General features: G+C 40.6%; 1 protein-coding gene across 4 annotated transcripts in view; it reads left to right on the forward strand.

Annotated features, from left to right (window-relative positions):
• The window catches only part of ORC5 (origin recognition complex subunit 5), a 183,185-nt gene that overhangs the window by 80,790 nt on the left and 85,495 nt on the right, over positions 1–16,900 (forward strand). The gene's annotated exons all lie outside the window — the stretch shown is intronic.

Raw genomic sequence — 16,900 nt, forward strand, 5'->3', positions numbered from 1 at the left:
GTTTGGAGAAACCAGGACCGGGGGACAGCCATGTGCATTGTGATTTCAGGCTTAGGTTTCCTACACGTAGAAATCCAGGTATCATTAAAGTGGAAAGCAGTGTGGATAGCTGAATCAAGGAGGAACAATACCACTTGGGAGTTTTCAGCTCCTCAGAGTTGGCTATAAAGTGGAAGGTCTGCTGTGCAGCCTTCTTTGGATAGGCTGCGACCAATTTGCATTTTGAGGGAAGAACTCTGGAATGCCAGAGGGAGAAGAGATTGTCAAATGGGCCACTGGGGTGAAGAACGGAAAGGAGGCAAAGTACACTTTCAGGAATGTAAGTGACTCTCCATGCCTCCTTCTCACTGCTGGCCACCTTTCCCCTGCCCAGCACCTAACCTGTTTCGTCCTGCCCCGTGAGGTGCTACCAGCCCCATGTGTGGCTTCCCTGCAGGAGACCTTGTAACCAGATTTTCCCTGCTCCTGACTGGACCATAAGAACTTCTCTCTTTGTAATTTCCTTTCTAATGCCTTGCTAAATGACTCACTAACTAATTTGATTAATTTATTTAAATGAAGGCTAACAGAGCTTAATATGGATATTAGCATTCTAACAAGGGTCATCTGCAAATGAATTCTGTAATGGGAAGATCTGAATCTCCAATTACAAGAAGGAATCTAATGATGAGAATTGCGCTGGCTGATCGGCCAGATATTTCCATTAAGAGAGGAGATGCCTTGGGAGTGGAAATTGGTACAGCCACTATGGAAAACAGTATGGAGTTTCCTCAAAAAAATAAAAATAGAGCCACCATATGATCCAGCAGTTCTACTTCTGGCGATTTATCTGAAGAAAATGAAGAACTAATTTGAAAAGATATATGTACTACTGTGTTCATTGAGGCTTTATTTACAATAGCCAGGATATGGAAGCAACCTAAGTGTCCATCGATGGATGAATGGATGAGGAAGATGTGGTACATATATGCAATGGAGTACTACTTAGTCATAAAAAAGGCTTGGAATCTTGCTATTTGCAGCCATGTGGATGGGCCTTGAGGTGTTATGCTAAGTGAAATAAGTCAGAGCAAGACAAATACTCTGATTCCACTTTTATGTGAAATAAAAAAGACAAAATGAAACCAAACTAGATACAGAGAGCAGACCGATGGCTGCCGCAGGGGAAAAGCATTGAGGAGGGGGGTAGGGGGTGAAATCGGTGGAGAGTGTCAAGAGGTACAAACTTCCAGTTGTAAAATAATTAAGTCATGGAGATATATTATGCAGCATGGTAACTATAGACAATAATATTGTGTTGCATATTTAGAAGTTGCTAAGAGAATAAATCTTAAAAGTTCTCATCGCAAAAAAAGAATATAACTTTTCAACCCTCTTTTTAATATGTGCTTTATAAACATCTTCAGAGTGCCTGGGTGGCTCAGGTCATAATTTTAGCTCAGGTCATGATCTCAGAGTCCTGGGATTAAGCCCTGCCTTGGTCTTCCCACTCAGTGAGGAGTTTGCTTGAAATTCTTTCCCTCTCCCTCTGCCAGTCCTCCTACATCCCTTCCCCAGCTCACATGCTTCTGCTTTCTCTCTCTCAAAATACATGTAATCTTTAAAAGTAAACATCTTAATTTCTCACACCAAACATGATAAAATATATGAAAAATACTGTGTTGAAATTTATCAGGAAATTTTGTTTGTTATTAAAATAACATTCTGGTGCATCATTTGTAAAAGGAGAGGAGACACTTAAATTATGCTCTGCAAATATTCTACCTAGATCTAAAAATGATTTAGGTGGTAGAAGAAGAAAGTTACCATGCTGTGGGGTTTTAGTTTTTTTATATATGGTTGACCGTTCGAAAAATGTGTTCTTTCAATTACTATGACTCAGGTATATACCTAGTTAGGTGGAGATCATATGCCCTCTTCCCTCTTATTTTCAAGTTAGTTTCAATTCCTGAATCAGTCTTCATTGCTAAAGCAATTCCTTTTCAATAACTCTGGAAAGGATTCTGATCCAACAGACCTATGCTTATTAAGCCCTTAAGTCAGTAAGGGGTCAGGGCTCTAGTTAAGAGTTGGGGCTCTATAGTCAGACTACCTTGGATCACATACCAGCTGTATCTCTACAAGATATGTGACCTTAGGCAAGTTGAATCTGTCTGTGTGTCTCTTTTCACACCTGTACAGTGGAGAGTAGAACTTAACCTTCTGGAGTAGTGTAGTAGATTAAATAAGTTGATGTATCTGAAGCAGTATAATTCTCAGCTGGGGGCAGTTTTTCCCACCAGGGGATATTTAGCAATTTCTGGAAACATTTTGGTCACAACTGTGGGGTGTGTGGAGGGATGGGATACTGCTGCTAAACATGTTATGTGCCTGCCCCACAATAGAATTATCTGGTTCAAAATGTCAGTAGTGATGGTCCAAGTAAGGTACCTGGCATAGTAAGTGCTCAGTAAATGTTAGCTGTTAATATGAAATATGTGTGGCCTAGAAAGCAGGGAAGTGAGGGAATGTAGCAACATTCCAACTAAGAAGGAAAGAGGTACTCTTACCTAACCATACCTAAGGAAGATATCTTGTCTGAGATTTCAGAATTATTCAAATGGACAGAGTACCATGGATTTTTATTTTTGAAATTGGAGGATTATCTACTGGGTTCTATTTCACGCACAGATTTCATTACTTATTTTTCAAGATTTTGTCCAATAGTGAAAAGCATGCACTGGGAGTGATCAAATCAGAGAACAAGTGACATACACTGTTTTCCCTCAAGGTGTGATGGTTGAGCAATGAGTGGTATACCTCCAGTGGATTTAGTCAACCGACAGCTGTTTAATGTAATTAAGGTGGTCTGGAGGATGGAAAGCTCGGGCATGAGAAGTAGTCTGTTTAGTCCCTTCAGGGTGTGCACCACTGTTTGCACTGTGCAAAGAAAAGTAAAGTAATGCACCAAGTCCAGGGATAGTGCATCCCTGTTGCACTAAGTACTAGGTCTCCATTATAGTAGATGGAAGGCAGCAGCTGCCCCTATGTGTGCAATTAGGGCTGTCATAGTGTCCTCCAGTGTCACCTGAAGACTCACACTATTGTGTATCATAATTGTTTGCATTTTATGCCTTTAGCCATGAGCAAAGACTTGGGAGTAATTAGACCAGAGGTTGATATTATTCAGCTTCATCCCCTACGTTTTGAAAGCTTCATCTGCTACAAAGTGGGACTGTCTATCATATGTAAATAGTTTAGATAATTTTGCATGTAATTTCAGTCTGCTGACACATTTTGCTTTCAAAAATGCTTAGTAGAGCTCAAAAAAATCTTTCCTATCAAGATACCAACATTTCACTCAAATTTGCTATTAAATGCCCTGAATACACAGTTAGTGTTCATTTTCCAGCAGTGACACATTCATGAAGCACAGTATGAGAAGCAGAAATTTGGTAGAGCAGAGAAAATTATAATCAATTCATTCATTTAACTGCATGTTGATGCACACTAATGATGGGAATTTTAGAAGGCATTCAACTGTTTGAGTAAATAGTGGTAGCTTTGGCATGAGGAGGGAGTCTGGATTTTAGAGACAGTGAAGATTTGCTCGAGTTTTGGATGAACCACAATCCATTTCATTGGTCTTTGAAGGAGTTGAGAGTCTAATTTAATGGCATTTTCCATACAAATATTGAATATTCATCCCCAAAATACTAAGTACCAGCTGTGTGCCAGGCATTGTGTTGGTCAAGGAGGAGTAACAGCATTGGTTAAAGGAGTCAGATGTCTGGCCTGGACAACAAGTGCTCTCAGCATTGGTAGAGCCATTCCATGAGATAGGAAATCTCAGGGAAAGGACTAGATCTGTGGGATGAGGAAGATTATGAGTTCAATTTTGAACATGTTGCCATTGAGGTGCTTTGTCAAGTGGAAGTGTGAAGTAGGTAGTTGCATCTAAGTTTGAGATCTGAGTCATAGCCAGGTATAAATGTAGAGGTCATCAAAATAGAGGGGGCTGTTTAGTGAGTTAGTGGTCTTAGTTCCTTGACATGGTGAGGAAGAAACCATCTGGAAATGAGTTAGAAAATATATGGAAGGTGGCCATAGCTGTTGCCATTCAACCCACCACAGAACTAAGTGCAGGTTAATTTTTATTTTAACTAACAATTCTTCACTGTTCATATACACCCCATCCTCTCCAGTATATGAAGCGGCAGCAAAAGAGACATGGGCTAATAAGTTCCATTTAGTATCTGGTCCCAAAAGGAAAAATCAGACCCACTTAGAGTCTTACCTCTGTGGAGATCCATTAGTTCCAAACACATGATTTCATCACTTTTGGCTGACTCTCATTAATAATAGAGGCATTGCTGTGGCTCAGGGGTGCCCTGGAATTTCTGAGCCCTCTTTAGGTTCACTTCCTCTGGGACAGAAGTTTCCACCATCCTTCATGGGACTCATCCAGCTGGAAAAGAAGAAAACCTCAGAGGAGCTGAGGTGTACCAACCCCATAAACGTCCAGGAGGAAGGAAGCTGAAATAGAAACCTCTGCTAACTTAATACATCAGTCTTTTTTTAATTGAACAACGTTGACTAACTGAAGCCTCGAGTGGATGGAAAGACGTGAGAAAGAGTCACGCATCTGGAGGGATAAAACAGGCAGCTGCTATGAATGCCTCTGAATGTAAAAACAATAATTAAGCTGAAGTGACCTACAGAGAAAGGAATTAAGTAGATCTAAGTAATTGCATTTTTTTTGTGATATAACTAAAAGTTATGTGGAAGAAATGAAACATGTACCAATAAAGAAATTTTCTTAGACTACGAGCATAGGAAGTTCATGAGAGAAGCCCCCAGCTGAGATAGGAATGAAACTTTGGAACTGTTGAAAGGAAGAGGACACTGTCCACAGCTCCCTGCAGCATGGGCTGGTTGCCTGAATTTCTTTTTGATCAAAGGTCTGGGTTAAACTGGAAAGAAATTAAGAAGGAGAGAATGTGAAAAGACCTCCACCCTCAAAGAGAAAGAGCTTTAGAACGTGTTTTTCGTAATGCTGCTGTACATAGTTAAAGAATCTGTCTTTATTATAAAAGGAACACAAGTTTCCTGCATAAATTGGAGGCAGTTGTGAAGAAGTAAAAAACACCAGTTAGCAACATTCAGAGGTAGTCTCTGTAAGTCAGTGTTGTGTATATTTACTTCTGGTTGCTATATTCTCATAACTTAAAGAAAACCCATAATCATTTCTTTTATACTGTGAAAGAAAGGACGGGTCAGGTGGAAACTAGTGGTGGTCACAGCCGCCTGTGAAATATGACCGGTAGGATTTAAGATCGGAGCATCACCAAAACTGCTTAGAGTGACAACAGGTTTTTAAAAAATCATTTATATACAAGTCGTTGAAATGTGAAACCACATCAACATCATGAAAAGTTAGCATCTCAAAGACAGAGCCTCAAAAGCCAATTCTCAAACGTGTGGCCAGTTTGTCTCTTTTAAAAGAATCGTTTCTTTAAAAATGCTTATCCTGATACTAAAATGGGAGAAAGAACAAAAGAAACACTAAAGTGGGGGAAGAGAGAGAAGAGAAATTGAAGTGAAGGATGGAAGGAGGAGGGTGGTGGAACAGACACTAACTTCTATGAACACGAACCACAAATGGCACAGAAATGGGATGTTGCAGTTAATCTATTGCTGGATAACAAACCGCTCCAAACTTCATGGCCTAAAAACAATAATCATTTGTTTTGATCACAAATCTGCAGTTTGGGCAGGGTGTGGCTCCATGCGGTGTCCTGGGGCAGCTTGAGAGAAGTGACTGTCACATGGAGGCTGGCTCATTGATGTCTGGAGACGGACGCTGGCTGCTGGCTCTCACGAGGAACACCTACACAGAGTCCCTCTGTGTGCTCTCTCCACTTCCTGACAGCATCACTCCTGCGTTTTGATCAAGGCCTGCTTATACTTAAAGGGAAGGGAATTCGACCCACCTATCTTGATAGGAAGGGTAACAGAGTTTGCAAACATGCTTTAAATCACTACACGGAACAGAATAGGCTGAAAATACTAGGGAATGCAGATGAAGTATATTTCATATCCTCTCAAAATCTGAAACAGTGTAGTGGGGACTGCTGGTTGTCCTCCCACTCCTTCCACGTATCTCCCCTCCCTTCCTCCAAAGCACAGGGGCTCTGGCTGCAAGGAGGCCAGTGTAGTTTGGAGCGCAGGGAGTAAAGTCACCTATGGTGGGAGATGGGAGCAGAGAGGTGATGGCCTCGTCCTGTGTGGCTTGCAGGGCACTGAAGGACCTGATTATTGTTCTGTGTGAGATGGGAGAGTTTTGAGCAGGGAGTCACATGATCTGGCTTAGATTTTGAAAAGGATCGCTGGATGCTACATGTTAATAGACCACAGAGGAGATGAAGATGGAAGCAGGAGGAGCAGGATAGCAGGCTATCAAAATAATCCAAATGAGAGATAATGGTGGCTCAGATAAGAGTGTTAACAGTAAAGGTGGTGAGAAGTTGTCCAATTCAGGATATAATTGGAAAGAAATGTATGCAGGACTTGCTAATTAATTGGGTATCAGTTGTGAAAGAAAGAAAGAGTCAAGGATGACTCCAGGGTTTTTTACTTGTTTTTGTGAAAGTGTGGAGGGGAGAAAAGATGAGGGATTCAGGTGTGGACATGGTAAATTGGAAATTTCTATTAGGTATCGAAGAGGAGATGTCATGGAGGCAGTTAGGTAGTTAAGTCTGGAGTTCAGGATAGAAGCCCAGGCTGGAGATAAAAACATGGGGCTTGTCAGTATCCAAGTGAAAGCGTATATCAAAAGTATATAAAGGAAATATGGTCACCTCTTCTGGGTTAGAAAACTTCCTGTTCACTGGATGAGCTCCCCTCAGGAAGGTAACCCCACTCCCTGGGGAGTTGGTACTAAACTGTAAGGAACCTTTCGTCGATCTTCCCTGTGAGAAGATAGGATGCATGATACAATTTTTTAAAATTTAAATACCGAAATTTCACATACTAACTTTTAATCTAAAATTTCAAATGGTCATTGCAATATTAAAAAGAAAAATGACAGGAAAGGCATGAGTGGGTCATAGATTTAAATATAACAATGTACACCATGCCCAGCCCAGACAAAATGGCCTCTATAAATACTGAGTTCACTGATTAAATATGCTAATTAAATCTCAAATGCCTATTGTTTTTTTTTTTTTTTAAGATTTTATTTATTTATTTGACAGAGATAGAGACAGCCAGCGAGAGAGGGAACACAAGCAGGGGGAGTGGGAGAGGAAGAAGCAGGCTCATAGCATAGGAGCCTGATGTGGGGCTCGATCCCATAACGCCAGGATCACGCCCTGAGCCGAAGGCAGACGCTTAACCGCTGTGCCACCCAGGCGTCCCTCAAATGCCTATTGTTTTAAAGCTGTTCCCATTGCTACACATTTACTTTTTCTCCATTTCAGAAATAAATAAGTTTGGATGAAGAATTTCTCCATTATATATAAAAGTTCCTTCTAAATGGATCTAAGTATGAAATGTTTGGTTATTAATACCTAACTATTTTTTTTCCTGGAAATATCCATCCATCTTTTGTCATATATTTTTTATTCTAATCATAAATCCATCACTGAATCCCACTCGTAAAGGGACATGCTTGGAGTTGTGGCTCAAGATGTTGGGTTGGTTTAGGGCACCTGGGTGGCTTAGTTAGTTAAGTGTCTGCCTTTGGCTCAGGTCATGATCCCAGGGTCCTGGGATCAAGCCCCTCATCAGGCTCCCTGCTCAGTAGGGAGCCTCTCTCTGTCACTCTCTCTCAAATAAATAAATAAAATCTTAAAAAAAAAAAAAAGATGCTGGGTTGGTTTGCCTTGGTTTTCTCTTAATTGCAATTGTGACCAATGGCACTCATTAGCAAGACAGTAATAGAAGGCAGAATAGAGTGAAACTGTCAGGACTATATAATCATTAAAACTATACGGTTCCATCATCATCACACAATAATTCAGAGCTGCCTATCTGAGTAAGGAAGATGAAGACTAAAGTTACAGGAATTACTGGACACATACTGACCTTTGAGATAGAAATTGAGTTTTCTTTTCCTCTTTTGCTTTTCACTGTAAAAACTGTGTGATTGTAAGAATACCAACTATGTCTGGCATAGTGTAATAGACAATTCACAGACAATATTGTATGCCTGGCACTGTAATAGACAATTCACATACATCATCTCTAATGCTTACATGGTTTGGATGGAAAAAATGAATTCACTGAACAGCTGACCCTAGAATGCCTCCTAGGGAAGAAAATACATTATGAGCAACTAGGAGCCTAATATGGGAAAGAAGCAGCAGAAAAGGCAGAGGATGAGACCCTGGGAAGAAGTTCCTGGGAAGACGTAAGGCAGTAGAAACATGGCTAAACCCTTCTGCATTAAAAAATAAGAATTTATTTTCGCTGCCAAGGATCAGGGCAAGAATATACATGAAAGGAGTCTTCAAGCTGGGCCACTGTACAGGTGATACAGCCAAAGAGAAATTTAAATTTGTCTGCTCGCTCTATTTATTTTTTAAAGATTTTATTTATTTGAGAGAGAGAGAGCAAGCACGAGTGGGGAGGAGGGACAGAGGGAGAGGGAGAAGCAGACTCCCTGCTAAGCAGGGAGCCCAACGCAGGGCTCCATCCCAGGACCCTGGAATCATGACCTGAGCTGAAGGCAGATGCTTAACTGACTGAGCCATCCAGATGTCCCCAATCTGTTTACTTTGAAATTCACTTAGCTTTTGAGCCCTCACTTCTGTTGATGGTAGAAACTAACTGGCCAATTCAAGATTAACTCAGCCTATTCCAGTTTAAACTCAGCTCTTTGGATTCTTTTCCACCCCCACCACTGATGCTTATTAGGCCCATGCATAGCCTGAATCTCTGCTATTCCTGCTGTTCCTATTGTGCAAGCCCTGGAGTAGCTGAGGACAAAAACTGGCTTCTTCCCACTTGGTGATTCAGTGTCTCCTCTGCATGTGGATGTAGAAGAGCCTCACAGTCTGTGCCCACTCTCCTACATCCTTCTGCCTGCCTTTTCCACAGACCTCCTTGTCCCTGATTTTTTTAGTCTGGTTCCTTGTGGGCTTCTGACGAACCAGCCAAGCCATTCACCCGTGCCCCTGAGTCCGACTAACCTTACGTGGGGCTACTTCTCACTCCACATGAAGTAGGTTACCACTCAAAACTGTCCCCTGTGAGGATTTCAATTCGCTAGTGTCTTTCACTTCCACTGAGTAGGGCTCTAGTGCAACAACAGTTAATTTTCAACTTGGCACCCACATACAGAACTTACCCGTCCGTGAAACAAAACCAGCCTTTTTCCTTCTTCATCAGTTGATCATGGGGCAATAGGTATGAGCTGAGAGAGAGGCATTGGTGCCACAGTGGATCTGGGACTCTTGTTCCTACAGCTTTCTTATGTTCTCTGGACCTATTTGAGATTGATCCCCAATGTATCAATTCCATTGTAAAATGGATAGCTGCAGGTGAATTGGTGGGTCTGAGAGTACACAGTTCATCATAATGGGTGACTTTGGCCTTGCGATGCTTGATGTCCCATGGTGAGATGCTCACCTTCTGCCAAGGCACTGTAGCATCCCAAGAGTTTTTTGCTTGAGCCCTGAAAGGGACCTGCTATTGGAGCTTGCCAGAGGCTCTACAGAACATCCTTCTCTCTAATCCAGAGGCTCCACACGACGTCCACATAGATCTGTATTATGGGATGCTGGGTTGTATGGCCCAGGAGACAGGGTTGCTTGTACTGCAGCCTAGATCCTCTATAATTCCCTTTCTTGCTCTGTTCCCCATTCAAAAATAGCAATCCTCCATCTCACTGGTAAATGAGTAGAAATAGTGTATGTTGCCACCAGAACCTGAAGAAGCATTATGTTTCTTTGTTAGCAATAGGAGATGCAAGTATGATAGCTTTAAATATACTTTTTTTTTTTTTGAGAGGAAGAATGGGGGAGGAAGGACAGAGGAAGAGGGAGAGAGAGAATCTTAAGCAGATTCCATGCCCAGCACAGAGCCTGATGTGGGGTTCAATCTCACAACTCTGAGATCATGACCTGAGCTGAAATCAAGAGTCAGATGCTTAACCGACTGAGCCACCCAGGCACCTCACTTTACATTTACTTTGGAAGGGATGTCCCATCATATCCCACACCACCAGTTCCTTGAAACTTCACTGATGTGGGAAGGCTTCCGAATCTTCATGAGGATTTCCCATCCAGCACATGGAGGACATGTGTTGTCATACCAAGGCATCCAGCTTCCTTGCCGGTTCTTGCTCAGTTGGCCCAATTAATACCATATCACCCAACACAATAAACCAACATTATGTTCTATATGATATCCAGATGGTTCAGGGCCTTTTGGCTATATTGCAACAGACAGCAGGAGAATTAACATAATTCTGGAGTAATATGAATGTATATAGTTGTCACTTATATGTGAATGACAAATGAATGTGATGCTTCTTCCTGATAGGTATTGTAAAAAATCTATTTGCTAGACCAAAAGCCGTGTATTGGGACTTTTAGCTTCTGTTTAGAATCTAGAAAATGAAAGCATTCCTAACCTTATATCAGGAATAAATTCTGCAAAATCATGACTTCTTGTGAGCCCATCAAATAGCTGAGGTACAGAGCAACCAACTAGTTTGAAATCTAAAGAAAGAGAGGTGACTTGAAATCAAAGAAAAATGGGACATGAGCATTTGCTTACCTGGGCCAGATGCTGAGTGTCATATAAGCTGGTAAGAATTCAGCCAAAATTTTAAACAAATTACTAAAGACTGAATGTGGGCTGGTATGAGAATATAGAATTCCTGGGAGATGCAGACACAAGAAGAATTTGCATGCATTCATAGGCTCTTCGCCAAGTGTTCACAAGAAAGATTGGTGGACAAGAGACTGAAGAAATCCTCCTTCATCATGCAGACCTGGGGCAGGGAGAAGTGGCTGCTGTGGAAAAGCATGAAGCCTCCCTCATATATTGCTCTCCTATCTCTCCATGAAAAAGCATAAACCACTGGCCACTGGCATAAAGGCAACAAATCCAATAATCTTTAGGGGCACGCTGCAGCTGGGGGAAAGAAACAGAAAAAAATCTGTCTCCCTGGGGCGCCTGGGTGGCTCAGTCATTAAGCGTCTGCCTTCGGCTCAGGGTGTGATCCCAGAGTCCTGGGATCGAGCCCCACATCAGGCTCCTCCGCTGGGAGCCTGCTTCTTCCTCTCCCACTCCCCCCGCCTGCGCCTGTGTTCCCTCTCTCGCTGGCTGTTTCTCTCTCCGTCAAATAAATAAATGAAATCTTTAAAAAAAAAAAAAATCTGTCTCCCACTCAGGGAGATTAGCAAAATTGATAAACCTGTAGTCAAGCTAACCAAGAAAAAGAAGACACAAATTACTCTAAGAAAGGACATAACCACTGATTCCACAGCCTTTAAAAGGATAAAAGAGAATATTATCAACAATTCTTTGCCCATAAATTTGATTATTTAAATGAAATAGACCAATTCCTTATAAAACATACACTATCAAAACAAGAAGAAATAGATAACCTGAATAGCCATATCCTTCACTAATAATTCTATTGATTATTTAATGGAAAATGATACACACCATTTCTAGTCTATACAAACACTTTCAGAAAATTGAAGACATGAGAATACTTTTCAACTCATTTTGGAAGGCCAGCATAACTCTGATACTAAAACCAAAGACGTAACAAGAAATTTGCAGACCACTATCCCTTGTAAGAGAGACAAAAAATTATTAGCAAAGTATTAATGAATCAAAGCCAGTAAATATATAAAAATGATTATTATGACCAAGTGGAGTTTTCTGAGAAATATAATACAAAAATCAATCAATATAAATCATCACGTCAATAGATTAAAGAAAACCACATGATTATTTTAATAGTTGCAGAAAATTATATGACAAAATCCAACATCCATCGATGACTTAAAAAAACACAACTCCGTGTAAATGAGAAATTAAAGAGAACTTTTTCTACTTGATAAAGAGCACTTGTGAAAAACCTATAGCTAACATCATAGTTAATGTTGAAAGATCTAATGCTTTCCTCCTAACATCACAAATAAGGCAAAGATGTTTACCTTCACCACTCCTATAAAATATACCCTCATCATTCCTATGAAATGTAATCCTAATAAATAAATTAAATATACTGGAGGTTCCAACCCATGTAGTAACAGAGGAAAAGGAAATAAAAATCATGCAGATTGAAAAATAAATTAAATTGTCAGTATTTGCAGAGACCTTTTATGTAGGAAATCCCAAAGCATCTACAAAAAAAATCTTTTGGGACTCATAAGTGAATTTAGCAGTCAAAAATTCGTGTCTAACTTTTGACTCCCTAAAAACTAAACTACTAAATAGCATACTCTTGACTCGAAGACTTACCAGTAATATAAACAGTTGAGTAACACATAAATTGTATGTTATATGTATTACATGCATAAATAAATAAGTTAGGAAGAAAATGTTATTAAGAAAATCATAAGAAAGAGAAAATGCATTTACAGAACTGTGCTATGTTTATTGAAAAAAATCCGCATATAACTGAACCCATGGAGCTCAAACTTGTGCTATTCAAGGGCCAACTGTATACTGTGCTCATAAATTGAAAGACTCAACATTGTTGTCACTTCTCAACAAATTTATATATAAATTCAATGCAGTAACATTCAAAATCCCCATGGGATTTTTTTGTTGTAAAAACTGACAAAGCAGATTATAAAATTTATATGGAAATGCAAAGGAAGTAGAATACCCAAAACAATTTTTTAAAAAGAAAAAATTGGAGAATTTACATGAACAGATTTTGAGTGCGTATACTTAGGTCAATGAAACATAATAGAGACTCCAGAGATACACATTGTCTATATTATAAATACATTATAAGTTGATTATAGACAGATGATAAATAGGTAGATAAATAGCTAGCTATCAATTGATGTTTGACAGGGGTGCCAAGATAATTCAGTGGAGAAAGGATAGTCTTTTCAATTAATGATTCTGGAACAATTGGACATCCATACACACACATACAAAGAACCTTGACACACAGCTTGAATCATATATAAAAATTAATTCAAAATGTATTGTAAATCTAAATTTAAAACCTAAACCATAAAACTCTCAAAGGAAACATGAGAAAATCTTTGCGATCTTGAATTAGGTCAAGATTTATTAGGGTACAAAAATCACAGAACACATAAGAATGATAAGTCATTCTTCATCAAAATTAAAATTTTTCTTCAAAGGACACTGTTAAGAAAATGAAAAGACAAGCAGCAGACTGGGAGATCATATTGGCAAGATGCACAAGGCTTGATATCCAGAATATAAAGAATTTATGCAACTCAGTAAAATAATCCATTAAAAATTTGACAAAACAGACACCTTATCAAAAAATATATAAAGAGGGTAGAAAATGCATGAAAGATGTTCAACATCATTAATCAGTAGAAAAATGCATGTTAAAACCCCAGAGAGATACATCTACACACAGATTAGATTAGTGAAAGATAGCAAACAGACAACAACAAGCTGAAAATATCAAGTGCTAGCAAGGGTTCAGAGAGACCAGAAATAATGCTCTTCCGTTGTTGGTAGTGGGACTGCCAAATGGTATAGCTGCTCAGGAAAACACTTTGCAGGTTTTGTGAAAAGTTAAACACACTTACCACACAATCTAGAAAATTTCCTAAGATTTTATTCAAGAGAGATGAAAACCTTTATCCAACAAAAACAAAACAAAACAAATACAACTGTATTTGAATGTTTATAGTGGTTTTATTCATAATAGCAAAACAGAAAAAGCAAAAATCAAGAGGGAAAAAGAAAACACTAGGTTTACATTTCCCATTTAAAAAAATTCTGCTACATTTTCAACAACCCTGCAAGGAAGATACTATTCTTCTTTCTAATCAATGACGAAACCAAAGCTTTGGATGGGTTAAGAATTATTTCCCCTAAAAGGAGACTAAGAGATACAAACCTCAGTTGTAAAATAAGTAAGTCATGCAGACGAAAAGTACAGCAGAGGGAATGTAGTCAGTGGTTTTGTAATAATGCGGTACAGTGACAAGACGGTGACTAAGCGTACCATGATGAGCATCGAGTAATGTACAGAATCGTTGAATCGATATGTTTTACATCTGAGATTAGTATAAAATTGTATTTTAATTATACTTCAATTTAAAAAAACGGTGGGGACAAACCTGTGACAGGGACACCCTCATACCTCTCAAAAAGAAGAAACAGGTATTCCAAGACAGCTAGTAAGATGCAGAGCCAGGTTTCAAACCCAAGCCATTCTGTACCCCATTATATTATGGCTATAATTTTGATGAGGCTGGGTTGATCAATATATTTTCAATACCATGTTCTCTAGAAACTGGGTATATCACAGGTTGGGTCCTTGAGATAAACCCTGAAACCCTAGTTAACAGGAATGTAGACACCACAGATGTCAATTTCAGGGTCTCTTAGTTTACCTTTGCCAAATACAGAGTCAGCATATCTATATGATGTATTCCAGGGGCCCCAACATGTTCGTGATGAGGACCCTGTCCGATCCTCATTTGAAGGCTTGCCCTTGAGTAGCTCAGAGAGGGAGTACAATCAAGAAGTTCCTGTGTGGGGAAGGCCTATCTCCTTCCTGCTGGAAATGCTCGTGGGTCATGGTAAGGGGCTGCAGCTGGAGCTGGTGCCCCCCAGTCAATCTCAACTGGGTTTTCAGCCTTCTTGTAAGTCATGACCAGCCAGTGGGGTTCAGTTGTCATGGGAATCTGTTTTGAATGCTAACGGGGAGAGGAAGAAAATACACTGCGCGTAACATGCTACTTTAAAAATCTATGACTTGTGACACTGAGACAATGTGACGGACTTATTAAGAACACAGCAAGGGTTTGAAAATTATGTCCTGAACATCCTGGCCTTATATCTGTAAATTCACAAACTTACTGAATGAGAAGAATCATTGCATGTCTATATCGAAATAAAGTCATCTAGGAAAAAAGCCTTTCCCAAATTGGTTTTTATAAATGAATACATCTCAAAGTGCATTGATTAAAATATTAAGCCCATAAAAGGACAATTCAGTAGTAGTGTCCTCAAGGGTGAGGAGTGCTCGGTGGAGGCTGGGGCTTAGGTTAGGACTCGTGTGAGAACCAGGTCTGTAAATGTGCTCTATGGGGTGAATGGAGGATTCATGACATTTGATAATTATTCTGGTTGCAAATCAGTGTCAGGAGCAGTGAAATTAAATTATCAGCGGGCAGGAGAGAAGACTATATATAGGTGAAAAATAACCGATATAGACAAATGACAGCCAACATGAGCATTTAAAAAAAAACAGATGGGTGCCCCCATCACAGAGGATTTCTCCATCTGACACAGTCGCTTACTTTAAGGATCATTCAGCCATGTCCTCAATAAATTCAGGATGTCACATATAGCCACTATCTTTATAACCAAGTCTACTGAATATTTACTGCTGGGTGCAAGAAGTCCCCGGAAACTATAATGCCAAAATACGTGCTGGGTGGTGCACAGTAGTTGTCCCAAAAGGTTATGCTTGGGGCAGAGGTGGGACTTTGTATGGAGGACATGTCATTAGTCCAGTTGATTCCATTCCTTCAGAATTTTCCCCTACCTGTTCTCATATCAGGTGAAGAGGAGACTACATTTTTGGCTCATTGTTGAAGGATTTTCGAACTGAGGATGCTGCCTTACAGTTGATGTTCATGTCCACAGACGCCTAAATGAGATGTAGAATGAAAGCAATCCATTTCAAGTGAGGACTGGTTGGACAAATCAAGGTGATATATCCATCTTTGTTAGGTGACAAAGTTGGGGAAACCAGTTGATTTTGACAAATGATTTAGGGCCTTATCATCTATTCCTTTGTGTTGTTCAAGATTATTCTACCTATGTTAGCCTTGTCCCTACAATAGTCAGACACTTTTAAGATGCTGAGTATCTCTGGAGAAATTCAGCTAGAGCAGATTTGGAACACACATCTGGCAGCTTCAGTTCTGGAGGTAAGAGGTCCGTCCAATGGGTTTCAGTGGGCCACAGTGCACCTGTTGGCCGGCCCGAGTTCCTTCTGGAGGCTCTCGGAGAGAATCTGCTCCCCTTTTCCAGGCTCTAGACGCCGCCTGCATTTCCTGCTTCACCACCTCCCTTCATCGGAGAGAATCTGCTCCCCTTTTCCAGGCTCTAGACGCCGCCTGCATTTCCTGCTTCACCACCTCCCTTCATCTTCAGAGCCAGCCGCCCGGCATCTTCTAAATCCCTCTCTGACTCCGACCTCCTCTTCTGTCACCCCTCCCTGCCCTGTCCCTCATGAGAACTTTGTGATGACATTGGGCCCACCCAGATAATCCAGGATAGTCTCCCCATCCTGAGATCCTTAATCATATCTGCAAAGACACTTTTGCTGCACAAGGCACCAAACGCGCAGGTTGTGGTAAATAGGATGTGGACATCTTTGGAGGGCTCTTAGGCCTGTCACATGAAGACTCTCATTTTCGTTAAGGAGAAAAGGAGCTAGATTCCTACACAGATGTTCATCACGGATTCACCCAGGCCTGGCACTGTGCAGGGGAGCCACCGATGAGTGAGCCCTCATCCTTGCCTGCACAGAGCTTCCTGTAGGGAGGGGGATGGACTGACACACCATGTGCTGTCATGACCAATGACAGTGCTGAGGGCTTCAGGAGAAGGGAAGGGCCAGTGTCCACTTGGAGGCTCAGAGGAGGCCTCCTTTCACCTGGCTGGGGAAAGTGCTGTGATAGAGGCACACAGGGCAGCGGGGTGGGGAGGC

This window comes from Ursus arctos, unplaced genomic scaffold (genome assembly GCF_023065955.2).
Source record: "Ursus arctos isolate Adak ecotype North America unplaced genomic scaffold, UrsArc2.0 scaffold_3, whole genome shotgun sequence".
Classification (NCBI taxonomy): Eukaryota; Metazoa; Chordata; class Mammalia; order Carnivora; family Ursidae; genus Ursus; species Ursus arctos.